The sequence below is a fragment of the Triticum dicoccoides genome, chromosome 6B (assembly GCF_002162155.2).
Source record: "Triticum dicoccoides isolate Atlit2015 ecotype Zavitan chromosome 6B, WEW_v2.0, whole genome shotgun sequence".
In the NCBI taxonomy this organism is placed as follows: Eukaryota; Viridiplantae; Streptophyta; class Magnoliopsida; order Poales; family Poaceae; genus Triticum; species Triticum dicoccoides.
The window spans coordinates 79017885-79030471 of NC_041391.1; positions in this window are offsets into that span (position 1 = coordinate 79017885).

The following is a 12587-nucleotide window of genomic DNA, read 5'->3' on the forward strand; positions in this document are numbered from 1 at the left end:
CTAATTGGGCACTTGCATTTCTGAAGTGCATCCCCGAAATGGCATAGCGAGGTGTAATGGCCCTATGTTTTGTTGATGATGCAATGCAACACCATTGCAGCAGCAGCAGCCTTCAGTTGAGAGGGTTCTTCAGTTAGCAATTGCTTTCAGCTGATACACACCGTTTTTCCGGATCGGTCCATCTGTCGGCCGATCGCCGAGCAGCCTCTAGTGAAAGGTAGCTTTCTTCTGAGCCCATCCAAGAACAACCATGACATTGACACCAAGCAGTCTAGGTTTATGTAATTCTGTTAGCTCACACTTGATTTTGATCCTCTGCTTGCTGATCAGCTGATGGTCATGATGGTACTGGTACTATATAATGTACTGTACTAACTTTGCTGCTTGCAATCGTGTGTAGTCTGAAGTTTCTTGCAGCCCGTGACACCGCGGTGACATCAACAAATCCTATCCTGATTCCTGACCGCGCTCGGTGGCGGCGCTCGGCGACATCCCTTCCTCCATCCCTCTCAACTCCCCCTCCATCGGGTAATTAAACCAGCCATGTCGATCGCCATTATTTTTGGTCGGAGCTCTGCTGAGTGTTGATTTTGTTGGTTTGTCAGGATGCACGCGCAGGCACTACTGTCGAACCAGCCGATCTGGCAGAGCAGCGGCGGGGCGCCGGGTCCGGATCTCCCCACGGGCTGCGAGACTGCCGCCAGCGGCGGCGAGAAGACGCGGCTCCTCGTCCCCGTCGCCGGCGGGATCGTCGAGCTCTTCGCGTCGAGATATGTACGTGCGTGCGTGCGCGCGTGCGTGGCCGGTGATGGGAAATATATTCGGTTAGTTTGGAAGTAGTTAGGGAGCACGCCGTTCGCGTGAGCCGACGCGACGGCGGCGGCAACGACGGTGCACCGTACGCAACAGCCTTCGCGTTTCCATGGTCCGTATATATATACGGCTGACCTGACGTGACGCGGTGCCATGAATGCAGATGGCGGAGCTGGTCATGGCGCAGTGCGGTGGCGGTGGGCAGGGGTGGCAGGAGATGGAGCCGCCGTCGACGGTGGCGCGGGAGCATCAGCAGCTGCACGGCTCGGGCGTGGGGAGGGCAGATTCGGGGTCGGAGGTGAGCGACATGCAGCTGGGGGACGCCAACGACGACGTCGACGGCGAGACGCAGAGGGGCTCCGGCAAGGACGGCGGCCGGAAGCAGCAGCAGTGCAAGAACCTCGAGGCGGAGCTGAAGCGGCGCAAGAAACTCACCGACCGCCTCTACAAGCTCCGCCCTCGTCCCCAACATCACCAAGGTAATCATCGTCATCCATGGCCGCCGCCCTGTTTCGTGTTGGGGCTGACGAGCTCACGACACGCCGGCGATCACCGGAGACAAGAAATCACGGCAAGGGAGAAAACAGAGACAATATGGTGGCGCACAAACACCCTGCCGCATCAACGGCTTTTTCTGTTTTTCTACTCGAGCTCGAACTCGATCTGCCCGTCACGTTACACAGGAGGGAGTGGGCTTTACGCACGCGCACTGACGCGCATGCCGTGGCCCCGACGCACCCACTCACAGACTAGCCACGTCCCACGCACCCCAGCACACGCGCCCTATGCGGTCAGATCCAGCCCCTGACGCGGTTGCTCCTCTGCAGTTCACGCCAACTGACACACACACGGTACACATGCACATGCACACCCCTGTGCCACAAACGAACGCACACGCCATGGACCCGATGCGGCCCGGACCACACCTGACGCGCCCAATGCCACACCTGCACAGGCACGGAACGCGGTCCGCCGCGGCTTATTACCCAACAATCACCCCCTAAGCCACGGCCTGTACAAGGTGAAGCATTGGGAGGGATCTATAGCATGTGATCGGTAGTTTGATCCCTAGTGATCTCCACTTAAAATAATGATCCTAAAAGACATGGAGCATGCACGTACTGGGCCAAGTGATTTTAGGGCTTCTTTGGATCACAGGATTTGCAAAACAAAGGAATAGGAAAAATGGAGGATTTGATTGCCATGACATAGCCAATCCTGTGGATTTTTTCCAGAGGTCAGACCTCATGTGTAAATTCCTTTGGAATCAGCACCTTGGAGACCCAATCCTGAGGAATTTTAATGGCCCAATCCTTTGATCCAAATGCGTTTCATAGGAAACAATCCTGAGGATTGATATCCCATGAAAATCCTGTAAAAATCCTTCAATCCAAAGAAGGCCTTAAAAAGGGAAATAGAAGGCATGTGCTAGGGATCTCTGTGTCTGACTAGGGGCATGGGGCGTGGGGAATGATTGGGATAGATTTTGTTTTTTTTAGGAAAAATCACCTCGCGAGGTGGGACTGCATGAGGTGTGACATGGCTTGGTGTGTTTTGGATATTGAGGTGTCCATCCTGCAACTTGAGATAAATCAAGTAGTGCGGGTGTTTTTTTTTTTTTTTTGCAAAAAGTGGGGGTAAAGTATATAGGATTCTTGTAATATTCTCACTTACGGTTAAGCATGTCCATACAGGCATAAACCATATTATAAACACAGTATATATTTGGTTCTGCAAACAGGATTTCTTGTGCAAATGCGACAAGGAACACTCTGATTTCTTAAAACGCAGAGCATTCAGTGAATATTCTTATGATGTTGCTCTGCCATCTTTCTCAACTACCAGCAGACAAGGAGCAAAATGGTTGAACAGCTTGGCACTAACATATACTAGTACTGATTGCAGTGATTTTTCTTTTCACTGTCATATAAAGCGCATTTGTCATTCTTAAATAATGTCCATACCACCCTTTTTCTTTCACTCGTTTGATTTGATGGCGTCGATTCAACCACACTTATTTCTTGCTACTTTCGAAAGGGTTCATCATGGCTGTCATCATTTCTAAAGGCACGGGGTTCTTCAGGCTCCTATGATCCCGTAACCTTCACAGAGTGGTGCTTACTCCATCTCTTGAACATAAAGCGTGTGTTAGCCTTTAGCAGATTCTTACTCAGTTTAACGTAAAATGTGCATCATCTGAAAAGCTTCAAGGCTTGTGATGGCTTTGGCATGCTTTTGAGAATTAAAACTAGGAGCACCATGCAAAGCATCAACCTCTTTAAAAATCTTTGAAATACCCCTGAGGCTCTCCTTGACAGTTACACCGGCTCTTTGGAATGCTTCATCTTGTACGTGGAAGATCACATGTTATTTGTGAAACGAAAATGGTTGTTTTATAATTTAGTTAACATGCGCACGACAAAAAAATCTTCATCAAGGTTCTTCATGGGGCTCTCCATGTCCTCCTTTTGTATTCCCTGGTTAGAATGGTCCTTCGCAGCGATCTCCGTGACATCCTTCTGTTTTCCCTGGTCAGAACCATTATCAGCCTTCTCAGTAGGGGCCTCCATTGGGTCTGAAGGTGCTCAGAGGTCAGAAAGATGTATGTCCTCCACTGCTGGGAATATTCATAATGGTGGTTCTTAAAAAAACATGTTAGTATGGGGTGTTTGGATAGTAAAGTTATTTAGAAAAAACCTTCTTCACATATTTCTCCAATTATAATAATCTCATAATTAGATAATTTACATCATAATGTTATGCTTATGTACAATTCTTTGATGAGGTCCACCAGGAGCTTGCCATGTGTAAGGGTACGCCTAAGACACTTGTCCATTTTTTTTCAAGGGTGCACATCTTATCGACTTGTTGTGCACCGGCCTCCCGCACGATGGACCCAACTTCTTTCAAACAACCAATACATGGTCGACGAGTACCTTAGCTTGCAACTTTGGAGCAGTTAGAAGCATATAACTTCAATAGTAGTTGCAATATTACAATATATATTTATGCCTGATGTAACCACTAGTGCAGGCGACTGCTATGCAAATGATTTTTACCCCCTTTCCGTGACAGACTTTTAAACTGTCGTCTTGCCTGTTTGTGCGATAGGGGTCCATCCCACACAACCCATAAAATGTCGGCGATGCTGGAAATATGCCCTAGAGGCAATAATAAAAGGATTATTATTATATTTCCTTGTTCATGATAATTGTCTTTTATTCATGCTATAATTGTATTATCCGGAAATCGTAATACACGTGTGAATACATAGACCACAATACGTCCCTAGAAAGCCTCTAGTTGACTAGCTCGTTGGTCAACGGATAGTCATGGTTTCCTGACTATGGACATTAGATGTCGTTGACAACGGGATCACATCATTAGGAGAATGATGTGATGGACAAGACCCAATCCTAAGCATAGCACAAGATCGTGTAGTTTGTTTTGCTAGAGCTTTTCCAATGTCAAGTATCTTTTCCTTAGACCATGAGATTGTGTAACTCCCGGATACTGTAGGAGTGCTTTGGGTGTACCAAACGTCACAATGTAACTGGGTGACTATAAAGGTGCACTACAGGTATCTCCGAAAGTGTCTGTTGGGTTGACACGGATCGATACTGGGATTTGTCACTCCGTATGACGGAGAGGTATCTCTGGGCCCACTCGGTAATGCATCATCATAATGAGCTCAAAGTGACCAAGTGTTTGGTCACGGGATCATGCATTACGGTACGAGTAAAAGTGACTTGCCGGTAACGAGACTGAACAAGGTATTGGGATACCGACGATCGAGTCTCGGGCAAGTAACGTACCGTTTAACAAAGGGAATTGTATGTGGGGTTGATTGAATCCTCGACATCGTGGTTCATCCGATGAGATCATCGAGGAGCATGTGGGAGCCAACATGGGTATCCAGATCCCGCTGTTGGTTATTGACCGGAGAGCCATCTCGGTCATGTCTGCATGTCTCCCGAACCCGTAGGGTCTACACACTTAAGGTTCGGTGACGCTAGGGTTCTTAGGAAGACTTGTATGTGATTACCGAATGTTGTTCGGAGTCCCGGATGAGATCCCGTACGTCACGAGGAGTTCCGGAATGGTCCGGAGGTAAAGATTTATATATGGGAAGTTGTCATACGGTCACCGGAAAGTTTCGGGGGCATATCGGTATTGTACCGGGGCCACCGGCCGGAGGGGTTCCGGGGGTCCACCGGGAGGGGCCACCCCTCTCGGCGGGCCTCATGGGCCGTAGGGGGCAGGGAACCAGCCCCTGGAGGGCTGGGCGCCCCCCCTTGGGCCCATGCGCCTAGGGTTGGGGGGGGGCCTAGTGGGGCCGCCCCCCTTGCTTGGGGGGCAAGCCCCCTCCCTTGGCCGCCGCCCCCCCTGTAGTTCTCATCTAGAGGGGGCCGGCCCCCTTCCCCCTTCCCCTATAAATAGAGGGGCGAGGGGAGGGTTGCACACTACATCCAAGGCGCTGCCCCTCCCCTCCCCAACACCTCTCCTCCTCCATTAAGTGCTTGGCGAAGCCCTGTCGGAGTACTACCTCTCCACCATCACCATGCCGTCGTGCTGCTGCTGGAGCCTTCTTCCTCAACCTCTCCTTCCCCCTTGCTGGATCAAGAAGGAGGAGACGTCATCCGCTCCGTACGTGTATTGAACGCGGAGGTGCTGTCCGTTCGGCACTTGGTCATCGGTGATTTGGATCACGACGAGTACGACTCCATCATCCCCGTTCTCTTGAGCGCTTCCGCACGCGATCTACAAGTGGTATGTAGATGCAATCTCTCTCCTATCACTCGTTGCTTAGATGAACTCATAGATGGATCTTGGTGAAACCGTAGGAATTTTTTTATTTTCTGCAACGTTCCCCATCAGTGGTATCAGAGCTAGGTCTATGCGTAGTTCTTTATTGCACGAGTAGAACACAATTTTGTTGTGGGCGTAGATCTTATCAACTTGCTTGTCGCTACTAGTCTTATTTTGCTTCAGCGGTATTGTGGGATGAAGCGGCCCGGACCGACCTTACACGTACGCTTACGTGAGACAGGTTCCACCGACTGACATGCACTAGTTGCATAAGGTGGCTAGCGGGTGTCTGTCTCTCCCACTTTAGTTGGAGCGGATTCGACGAAAAGGGTCCTTATGAAGGGTAAATAGAAGTTGACAAAATCACGTTGTGGTTATTCGTAGGTAAGAAAATGTTCTTGCTAGAACCCAATTGCAGCCACGTAAAAGATGCAACGACAATTAGAGGACGTCTAACTTGTTTTTGCAGCAATTGTCATGTGATGTGATATGGCCAAAAGTTGTGATGAATGATGAATGATATATTGTGATGTATGAGATCATGTTCTTGTAGTAGGAATCACGACTTGCATGTCGATGAGTATGACAACCGGCAGGAGCCATAGGAGTTGTCTTTATTTTTGTATGACCTGCGTGTCATTGAAGAACGCCATGTAAATTACTCTACTTTATTGCTAAACGCGTTAGCCATAGAAGTAGAAGTAGTCGTTGGCGTGACAACTTCATGAAGACACGATGATGGAGATCATGGTGTCATGCCGGTGACGAAGATGATCATGGAGCCCCGAAGATGGAGATCAAAGGAGCTATATGATATTGGCCATATCATGTCACTATTATATAAGTTTATTATGTTTATGCATCTTGTTTACTTAGAACGACGGTAGTAAATAAGATGATCCCTTATAATAATTTCAAGAAAGTGTCCCCCCTAACTGTGCGCCGTTGCTAAAGTTCGTCGTTTCAAAGCACCATGTGATGATCGGGTGTGATAGATCCTTACGTTCACATACAACGGGTGTAAGACAGTTTTGCACATGCAAAACACTTAGGGTTAACTTGACGAGCCTAGCATGTACAGACATGGCCTCGGAACACAGAGACCGAAAGGTCGAACATGAGTCGTATGGAAGATACGATCAACATGGAGATGTTCACCGATGATGACTAGTCCGTCTCACGTGATGATCGGACACGGCCTAGTCGACTCGGATCGTGTAACACTTAGATGACTAGAGGGATGTCAATTTGAGTGGGAGTTCATTAAATAATTTGATTAGATGAACTTAATTATCATGAACTTAGTCTAAAGTCTTTGCAAAATATGTCTTGTAGATCAAATGGCCAACGCTCATGTCAACATGAACTTCAACGCGTTCCTAGAGAAAACCAAGCTGAAAGATGATGGCAGCAACTATTCGGACTGGGTCCGGAACCTGAGGATCATCCTCATAGCAGCCAAGAAAGATTATGTCCTAGAAGCACCGCTAGGTGAAGCACCAATCCCAGAGAACCAAGATGTTATGAACACTTGGCAGTCACGTGCTGATGATTACTCCCTCGTTCAGTGCGGCATGCTTTACAGCTTAGAACCGGGGCTCCAAAAGCGTTTTGAGCGACACGGAGCATATGAGATGTTCGAGGAGCTGAAAATGGTTTTTCAAGCTCATGCCCGGGTCGAGAGATATGAAGTCTCCGACAAGTTCTATAGTTGTAAGATGGAGGAAAACAGTTCTGTCAGTGAGCACATACTCAAAATGTCTGGGTTGCATAACCGCTTGTCCCAGCTGGAGATCAACCTCCCGGTCGAGGCGGTCATTGACAAAATCCTTCAGTCGCTCCCACCGAGCTACAAGAGCTTTGTGTTGAACTACAATATGCAGGGGATGGTGAAGACCATTCCTGAAGTATTTTCAATGCTGAAGTCAGCAGAGGTTGAAATCAAGAAAGAACATCAAGTGTTGATGGTCAATAAGACCACTAAGTTCAAGAAGGGCAAGGGTAAGAAGAACTTCAAGAAGGACGACAAAGATGTTGCCGCGCCCGGTAAGCCAGTTGCCGGGAAGAAGTCAAAGAATGGACCCAAGCCTGAGACTGAGTGCTTTTATTGCAAAGGGAAGGGTCACTGGAAGCGGAACTGCCCCAAATACTTAGTGGACAAGAAGGCCGGCAACACTAAAGGTATATGTGATATACATGTAATTGATGTGTACCTTACCAGTACTCGTAGTAACTCCTGGGTATTTGATACCGATGCCGTTGCTTATATTTGTAACTCATAGCAGGAGCTGCGGAATAAGCGGAGACTGGCGAAGGACGAGGTGACGATACGCGTCGGGAATGGTTCCAAGGTCGATGTGATTGCCGTCGGCACGCTACCTCTACATTTACCTACGGGATTAGTTTTAAACCTCAATAGTTGTTATTTAGTGCCAAGTTTGAGCATGAACATTGTATCTGGATCTTGTTTGATGCGAGATCGCTACTCATTTAAATCCGAGAATAATGGTTGTTCCATTTATATGAGAGATATGTTTTATGGTCATGCCCCGATGGTCAATGGTTTATTCCTAATGAATCTCGAACGTAATGTTACACATATTCATAGTGTGAATACCAAAAGATGTAAAGTAGATAACGATAGTCCCACATACTTGTGGCACTGCCGCCTTGGTCACATTGGTGTCAAGCGCATGAAGAAGCTCCATGCTGATAGACTTTTAGAGTGTCTCGATTGTGAATCATTTGACACATGCGAACCATGCCTCATGTGCAAAATGACCAAGACTCCGTTCTCCGGAACAATGGAGCGAGCAACCAACTTATTGGAAATCATACATACTGATGTGTGTGGTCCAATGAGCGTTGAGGCTCGCAGAGGATATCGTTATGTTCTCACTCTCACTGATGACTTGAGTAGATATGGGTATGTCTACTTGATGAAACACAAGTCTAAGACCTTTGAAAAGTTCAAGGAGTTTCAGAATGAAGTAGAGAATCAACGTGACCGAAATATAAAATTCATACGATCGGATCGTGGAGGAGAATATTTAAGTCACGAATTTGGTACGCACTTAAGGAAATGTGGAATCGTTTCACAACTCACGCCGCCTGGAACACCTCAGTGTAACGGTGTGTCTGAACGTCGTAATCGCACTCTATGGGATATGGTGCGATCTATGATGTCTCTTATTGATTTACCGCTATCATTTTGGGGATACGCTCTAGAGATAGCTACATTCACTTTAAATAGGGCACCGTCTAAATCCGTTGAGACGACACCGTATGAATTATGGTTTGGGAAGAAACCTAAGCTGTCGTTTCTAAAAGTTTGGGGATGCGATGCTTATGTCAAGAAACTTCAACCTGAAAAGCTCGAACCCAAGTCAGAAAAATGCGTCTTCATAGGATACCCTAAGGAAACCATTGGGTATACCTTATACCTTAGATCCAAAGGCAAGATCTTTGTTGCCAAGAACGGATCCTTTCTGGAAAAAGAGTTTCTCTCGAAAGGAGTAAGTGGGAGGAAAGTAGAACTCGATGAAGTACTACCTCTTGTACCGGAAAGTAGTGCAGCTCAGGAAAATGTTCCTGTGGTGCCTACACCGACTGGAGAGGAAATTAATGATGATGATCAAGGTACTTCGGATCAAGTTGCTACTGAACTTCGTAGGTCCACAAGGACATGTTCCACACCAGAGTGGTATGGCAACCCTGTCCTGGAAATCATGTTGTTAGACAACGGTGAACCTTTGAACTATGAAGAAGCGATGGCGGGCCTAGATTACAACAAATGGCTAGAAGCCATGCAATCCGAGATAGAATCCATGTATGAAAACAAAGTATGGACTTTGACTAACTTGCCCGTTGATCGGCAAGCGATAGAAAACAAATGGATCTTTAAGAAGAAGACGGACGCAAATGGAAATGTCACCATCTACAAAGCTTGACTTGTTGCTAAGGGTTATCGACAAGTTCAAGGGATTGACTACGATGAGACCTTCTCTCCCGTAGCGAAGCTTAAGTCCGTCCGAATCATGTTAGCAATTGCCGCATACTATGATTATGAGATATGGCAGATGGACGTCAAAACGGCATTCCTTAACGGTTATCTTAAGGAAGAGCTGTATATGATGCAGCTGGAAGGTTTTGTCGATCCTAAGAATGCTAACAAAGTATGCAAGCTCCAGCGATCCATTTATGGGCTGGTGCAAGCATCTCAGAGTTGGAACATTCGCTTTGATGAAATGATCAAAGTGTTTGGGTTTATGCAGACTTATGGAGAAGCCTGCGTTTACAAGAAAGTGAGTGGGAGCTCTGTAGCATTTCTCATATTATATGTAGATGACATACTTTTGATGGGAAATGATATAGAATTCTTGGACAACATTAAGGCCTACTTGAATAAGTGTTTTTCAATGAAGGACCTCGGAGAAGCTGCGTACACATTAGGCATCAAGATCTATAGGGATAGATCGAGATGCCTCATAGGTCTTTCACAAAGCACATACCTTGATAAGATTTTCAAGAAGTTCAAAATGGATCAGTCCAAGAAAGGGTTCTTGCCTGTATTGCAAGGTGTGAGATTGAGCTCGGCTCAATGCCTGACCACGGCAAAAGATAAAGAAGAGATGAGCGTCATCCCCTATGCCTCAGCCATAGGATCTATTATGTATGCCTTGCTGTGTACCAGACCTGATGTAAACCTTGCCATAAGTTTGGTAGGAAGGTACCAAAGTAATCCCGGCAAGAAACACTGGACAACGGTCGAGAATATCCTGAAATACCTGAAAAGGACAAAGGACATGTTTCTCGTTTATGGAGGTGACGAAGAGCTCATCGTAAAGGGTTACGTCGACGCTAGCTTCGACACAGATCTGGATGACTCTAAGTCACAAACCGGATACGTGTATATGTTGAATGGTGGGGCAGTAAGCTGGTGCAGCTGCAAGCGGAGCGTCGTGGCGAGATCTACACGTGAAGCGGAGTACATGGTAGCCTCGGAGGCAGCGCATGAAGCAATCTGGGTGAAGGAGTTCATCACCGACCTAGGAGTCATACCCAATGCATCGGGGCTGATCAAACTCTTCTGTGACAACACCGGAGCTATTGCCCTTGCCAAGGAGCCCAGGTTTCACAAGAAGACCAGGCACATCAAGCGTCGTTTCAACTCCATCCGTGAAAATGTTCAAGATGGAGACATAGATATGCAAAGTACATACGGATCTAAATGTCGCAGATCCGTTGACTAAACCTCTTCCGCGAGCAAAACATGATCAACACCAGAACTCTATGGGTGTTCGATTCATCACAATGTAACTAGATTATTGACTCTAGTGCAAGTGGGAGACTGTTTGAAATATGCCCTAGAGGCAATAATAAAAGGATTATTATTATATTTCCCTGTTCATGATAATTGTCTTTTATTCATGCTATAATTGTATTATCCGGAAATCGTAATACATGTGTGAATACATAGACCACAATACGTCCCTAGAAAGCCTCTAGTTGACTAGCTCGTTGGTCAACGGATAGTCATGGTTTCCTGACTATGGACATTAGATGTCGTTGACAACGGGATTACATCATTAGGAGAATGATGTGATGGACAAGACCCAATCCTAAGCATATCACAAGATCGTGTAGTTCGTTTTGCTAGAGCTTTTCCAATGTCAAGTATCTTTTCCTTAGACCATGAAATCGTGTAACTCCCGGATACCGTAGGAGTGCTTTGGGTGTACAAAATGTCACAACGTAACTGGGTGACTATAAAGGTGCACTACAGGTATCTCCGAAAGTGTCTGTTGGGTTGACACGGATCGAGACTGGGATTTGTCACTCCGTATGACGGAGAGGTATCTCTGGGCCCACTCGGTAATGCATCATCATAATGAGCTCAAAGTGACCAAGTGTTTGGTCACGGGATCATGCATTACGGTACGAGTAAAAGTGACTTGCCGGTAACGAGACTGAATGAGGTATTGGGATACCGACGATCGAGTCTCGGGCAAGTAACGTACCGTTTGACAAAGGGAATTGTATGCGGGGTTGATTGAATCCTCGACATCCTGGTTCATCCGATGAGATCATCGAGGAGCATGTGGGAGCCAACAAGGGTATCCAGATCCCGCTGTTGGTTATTGACCGGAGAGCCGTCTCGGTCATGTCTGCATGTCTCCCGAACCCGTAGGGTCTACACACTTAAGGTTCGGTGACGCTAGGGTTGCTAGGAAGACTTGTATGTGATTACCGAATGTTGTTCGGAGTCCCGGATGAGATCTCGAACGTCACAAGGAGTTCCGGAATGGTCCGGAGGTAAAGATTTATATATGGGAAGTTGTCATACGGTCACTGGAAAGTTTCGGGGGCATATCGGTATTGTACCGGGGCCACCGGAGGGGTTCCGGGGGTCCACCGGGAGGGGCCACCCCTCTCGGAGGGCCTCATGGGCCGTAGGGGGCAGGGAACCAGCCCCTGGAGGGCTGGGTGCACCCCCCCCCTTGGGCCCATGCGCCTAGGGTTGGGGGGGGGGAACCCTAGTGGGGGCACCCCCCCTTGCTTGGGGGGCAAGCCCCCTCCCTTGGCCGCCGCCCCCCCTCTAGATCTCATCTAGAGAGGGCCGACCCCCTTCCCCCTTCCCCTATAAATAGAGGGGCGAGGGGAGGGCTGCACACTACATCCAAGGCGCAGCCCCTCCCCTCCCCAACACCTCTCCTCCTCCGTTAAGTGCTTGGCGAAGCCCTGTCGGAGTACTGCCTCTCCACCATAACCACCCCATCGTGCTGCTACTAGAGCCTTCTGCCTCAACCTCTCCTTCCCCCTTGCTGGATCAAGAAGGAGGAGACGTCATCCGCTCCGTACATGTGTTGAATGCGGAGGTGCTGTCCGTTCGGCACTTGGTCATCGGTGATTTGGATCACGGCTAGTACGATTCCATCATCCCCGTTCTCTTGAACGCTTCCGCA